Raw genomic sequence first — 5,619 nt, 5'->3', positions numbered from 1 at the left:
GAAAGCCTCATCTTTCTCCCGCGGAGCGGCTGGTAGTTTCGAACCGCTGACCTTAAGGTTTGCAGCCCGATTCATAACCACTACGCTACTTATAGTAAGTACTCCATTGGGTCTTTTAAGAAACACCAATCTATTGCTTTGGAAAATCATTATTTCTCCTCCTCACACTCTATTTGCTTACATGAAGTAAGATTTCTCTAAATCCTTTTTTTATTTCCAAGAGCATTTTTTGAATTCTTGAAAGGGACTATTTGGGTTTAAAAGTCATTATGGAATCCTAGTGTGGCACTATAAGTATAAGCACTGGACTGCTAACCACAAGTTTAATGGTTCAAACCCACCAGTTGCTCCTTGGAAATCCTTTACTAGGTTGCTATTTGAAACTGACTTGATGACAATTAAGAACACCACCATGGAAATGAAACATAATAGATTGCTATCAAGTTGAATGTGATACTGAAGGAGAAAGAATGATCATAGATGTTCCTAACATCTTTATTTGGTTGAATGCATACATGGTGGTAGCATTAATCAAAAAAAAATTGCTGCAAATTAAAAAAAAAAAAAAAAAAGTTTAGTAAACAAAATTATCAAAATGTGAAGCTATTGTGTCTTGACATATCCTTCAGCTAGGTCTATACACTTATGAAGGTGGTGTCTACACATCACTAACTCGTCCTCCAAAGCATTGTGCACTCTTCAATTCACATTTAAAAACAGCAGTTTGGGCCTCCATGAGGGGCTTAGATTATGTTCTTTTCCAATGTTCTTTGAGTTTTTAGAGGAAAAAGAAGTCCGAAGGAGCAAGATCAGGACTGTAGATTGGGTGAGCTAAGTTTTCCCAAAGAAATTTTCATGGAACAGCTCTTGCTATCCTCAAAGAGTAAGCTGGTACATTGTTGTGATGGGGGAAAAATTCTTTGGCACAACTTTCTTAGCTTTTTTCTAACCAATGCCATTTTCAGTTTTCTTAAAACTTCATCCTAAGACCTGGTCAGGAGGTCAAGACCCTGTGGGCCCAAGCATTGTTGACTGTCCAAACCATAGGCTCTGAGGATCAGACTTTAGACACCTAGTAGACATAGCACATTATCCCTCATCTGATTATTCAGTAATGCTTGTTAATAATCTCATACATGAGCCCTGGATATCCACAGACAAATGTAAAAACCTTCCCTAAAAGCCGAGACTGTAAATTCCAAAAAGGCAAGTCCCCCTCCCACTCCACCCCCCCAAAAAAAAAGCTAAAGAGGATAGAGAGAAACACTGTTAACTGATGATATATGGAGGGGATAATAATCAATGTAATGAAACAAGCTATATGAATGGTTGAATGTGAAGCTGATGATGTGCCCTGTAAACTTTCAATCCAAAATAAAAACATTTAATAAAAAAAAAAAAACTTCATCCTAATAGGCACCCCATGATCTTTCTGTTTTTTGAGAAAATCCACCAAGCTTATCCCTTAGTATCTTTCAAAACAATTGCCATAACCTCTAAGCTGACCTCTTTGCTCTGAATTTAAGTGGCCCAGCAGATCCCCTTTGAAGCCACTGTTTTGATTGGACCACTTTTTGAAGGTACCATAAGGAGATGAAAACAAATGTATTACTCAGATAAATTGTCTGTAATTATCCACTGATCATAGACATATATTTAAACACGTTTTGTTTGTAGTAAACCTATGCGTGTATGAAATAGAACTCTAGTAGCAACAATTTTTAAATTATTCATATATATGGAGCTCTGGCAGCTATGTGAATTATGCACTGGGATGCTAACTATAAAGTCATCAGTCAGTATAATCTCATCAGTTGCTAATGGAAGAAAGATGAGATTGCATGCTCCCTTACAGTCTTGGAGACACTAAGGGACAGTTCTACTCTTTCCTATATGGTGGCAATGAATCAGAATTGACTCAGTGGCTGTGGTTTTGGATCATTCTATATAGATAAGGAGGATGAGCTTTGAGGGAGAGATAAATTTAATTTCAGATTTGTGCTTTGTTATGGGAAACAGTTCCTATTTATTAAATATTACAGAATTATGGAATATTTAATTTGTAGAAAGAGTTGTCTAAGGTGCTATTGATTTGGGGCTTTTGTTATTGTTAAGTGCTGTCGAGTCAATTTCACCTCATAGCAACCCTGTATATGATTTCCAAGGAGCAGCTGGTGGAGATGAACTGCCAACCTTTTGAAAATGCAGATTTTGGTGCCATTTTAATTGAGACAGTATGGAACATGTCAGTGGAAGGAATCATATAGTAAGAGTACAAAAAATAAGGAGCTAAGTATGCTGAGTGTGGAACTCTAGAAAATATACACATTGAAAGGATGAGCACAAGAAAGAGACCCAGGCAATAAAAACATGGCCAATTTGGCACTGTGGGTTAATGCAATGGACTGCAAAGTCATTTGAACCCCAATGTCGGTGGTTCAAGTTCACCAACTATTCCTCGGAAACACAATGTAGGGTTGCTGTGGGTTGGAAGTGACTCAACAGCACTTAACACCAGCAACAACAACAACCTAAAAATGAGTCTTGGTGTGTCACTGTAGGATAAGCACTAGACAGATAATCACAAGATAGGTGATTCAATCCCACCAATTCCTCCTCAGAAACCCTATACAGGGTCACTATGAATTGGAAATGACTCAATAGCACACAACACAATCTAAACATAAATTTATTGCTGTTGTTAAGTATCATCAAGTGGGTTCCAACTCAAAGCAACCCTGTATAGGATTTCTGAGGAGTGGCTGATGGTTTTGAACTTCCAGCCGTGAGGCTCGCATTCCAGTGCTTTTCCTAGTGACACACTAGGACTCTTAATCCTAAATGTTGCTGTTGCTGTTGTTCTTGTTAAGTGCCGTCAAGTAGTCTCTGACACATAGCAACCCTGAACAGGGTTCCCAAAGAGCAGTGGTGGTTTGAACCACTGACCCTGAGGACCGCTGTCCAGTGCTGATCCTATAGCACCACGCCAGGAGTCCCTAAATAGTGTCCTGAAATGGAAGCAAGGCTATTTTAAAATTAAAGCTCTGATCAATGGTATAGAGTGTTTCAAGTAGTCATAAGGAAAGGGTCTAAGAATAGATCTTTGGAACTAGAAAATGGGAAATCAATAAGACACTGAAAGTCAAGTTTCAGTGTTGTAGTATAGAAGGAAACATATTTCATTAGGTGAAGCTGGAAATATGAAAACAGAGAACAAGAATTACTCTTCTTTGGATTTTGGTCATAACAAGAAAGCAAAAAGAACCTGCCTTGGGAGAGATATTCTGAAGATTTATTTGAAAATTAAGGGAAAGTAATCATGAGATGGTAGAACTTAAAGATGCAAGTGAGAGAGAAGGTGAGTGATGAAGTAATAGAAGATCCAGATGAAGCATGGGAATTTAGTGTAAAGATGCAAATAAAACTATCAAGAAAGTCAAGAGTTGGAGTCAGTTTACTATATAAGAGATGGAAACAGGAAGAGTAAGAATTGGGATTAACAGTGGGATCTCATCTGTGCATTGAATTTCAGTGTGATAAACACTGTACTGTTAACCACAAAGTTGGTGGTTCACACCCACCAGCCACTCATTGGGAACCCTATACAGGGTTGCTATAAGGCCGACATGACTCAATGGCACTTAACAACAACGTCAAATCTAAACCTTCATTTTTAATTCATATAGAAAGCAAATCTCTTAGAATGTAATAAAACCTTGGCTGCTTGATACTAAAGCTGAATGTTATAACCCTTGCAGACAAGAAGAGGAGTATTTGCTCTTCAGTTCAGAAATCTGGCACATCTATTAAAGACTAAATGGTTTGAAAGCCCATACATCTGCAGATAGGCTTGTTAGTTATCACAGCAATTCTGAAGTTTTTGGTACATACATAGGGATTAATGCACAGGAGTTGTAAATTATTTAGAAATGTATGCTGTACTTTGTATGGAAGATTTAACAGATTTTCAGGAGTATTATTATTAGTAGGCATGACTAGAACCTAGAGCAATTAGTATGCAATTTCATGATAAATATATCAAACAAATCTAGATCAGCCTGGCTGCGTCTTAAAAAGTAAAGAAAGCAGCACAGATCACCCTCATAGATTTGGGGAGAAATAAACAACTAGGAGCTCTGGTAGCGTAGTGGTTACGAATCGGGCTGCGAACCTTAAAGTCAGCGGTTCGAAACTACCAGCTGCTCCGCAGGAGAAAGATGAGGCTTTCTACTCCCGTAAAGATTTACACCCTCGGAAACCCTATACAGGGTCGCTATGGGTCGGAACTGACTTGATGGCACATAACAACAACAACAAACAACTAGGAAATGAAAAACTACAGCATTTAGAATTTATTATTTCATTCAACTCAAAGATCAATCCATTTATGCAAGGATTAATCATTTCCTAGTGAGGTTCTAACAACAAAGTTTCTATCTTTGGACTCTTACATACTCCTCTGTCCTTATTTCTTATAATTCTCTCCTTTACTTACTAATACCATCCACGTTGGTCTTCTGGAGGCTAGGAAATATCAAATTCATTTGTCCATTCCAATTTTAAAACTCTGTTCACTCAAGTTTAGTTATAGGTTGCTTCTTTAACCTTAACCATTAGTTTAAATAAACCAAAGTAACTTACCAATCTTTTCCTAACACCACCATGCTTTATATTATTGATGGAACCATTAGTATATTCTATAAATAGCAAAGGCACTGGACTGCTAACCACAACTTTGGTGGTTCAACCCCAACAGTGTCTCCTCAAAAACCCTATATAGGATTGCTATAAGTTGGAACCGACTACATGGCACTTAGCAACAAACAACAACATAGATGGGCAAGTAAACAAAGTATTGATTCTAGGGTTGCAATTCATACATATATGGGTTTATTCCAAATAAAGTGTGCTTAAAGATGTCTCTGCAATCAGTGAATGGTTGCAGACATGTTCCCTCAGTAATACATTTGTCTTAGTCTCATACTCATTGGGACACCTTTACAAAATTAAAAATAAAATGTCTAATCAAAACAGGGGCGTCTGAAGGGACCTACTGGGTCAGTTAAGTTTAAGGCAGAGCGGTCAGCTCAGAAGGCTATATTTTTGTTGTTGTTAGGCATTGTCGAGTAACTATGCACAATATAGTAACTATGCACAACAGAAGGCAACACTGCCCAGTTCTGTGCCATCCTCACAATCATTATGTTTCATCCATTACTGCCGCCACTGTGTTGATCCATCTCATTGGGGGTGGGGGTGGGGTGGATCGTCCTCTTTTTCACTGACCCTCTACTGTATCAAGCAGGGACTGGTCTCTCCTGATATCATGGCCAAAGTACCTGAGGCAAAATCTAGCTATCCTTGCTTCCTTGAGGCATTATGACTGTACTTCTACCAAGTCAGATTTACTTATTCTGGTAGTCTATGGTACTTTCAATAGTTTTTACCAACACCATAACTCAAATACATCAATTCTTCTTCAGTCTTAGTCATTGCTCAGCTTTCAAATACATACGAGGTGATTGAAAATACTATGACTTGGGTCAGGAGCACCTTTGTCCTCAAACTGACATCTTTTCTCTTTGACACTTTAAAGATGTATTTTGCAAAAAAAAAAAA

This window comes from Chrysochloris asiatica, unplaced genomic scaffold, assembly GCF_000296735.1.
Source record: "Chrysochloris asiatica unplaced genomic scaffold, ChrAsi1.0 scaffold00050, whole genome shotgun sequence".
NCBI lineage: Eukaryota > Metazoa > Chordata > Mammalia > Afrosoricida > Chrysochloridae > Chrysochloris > Chrysochloris asiatica.
Note: the sequence above shows the minus strand (reverse complement) of the source record.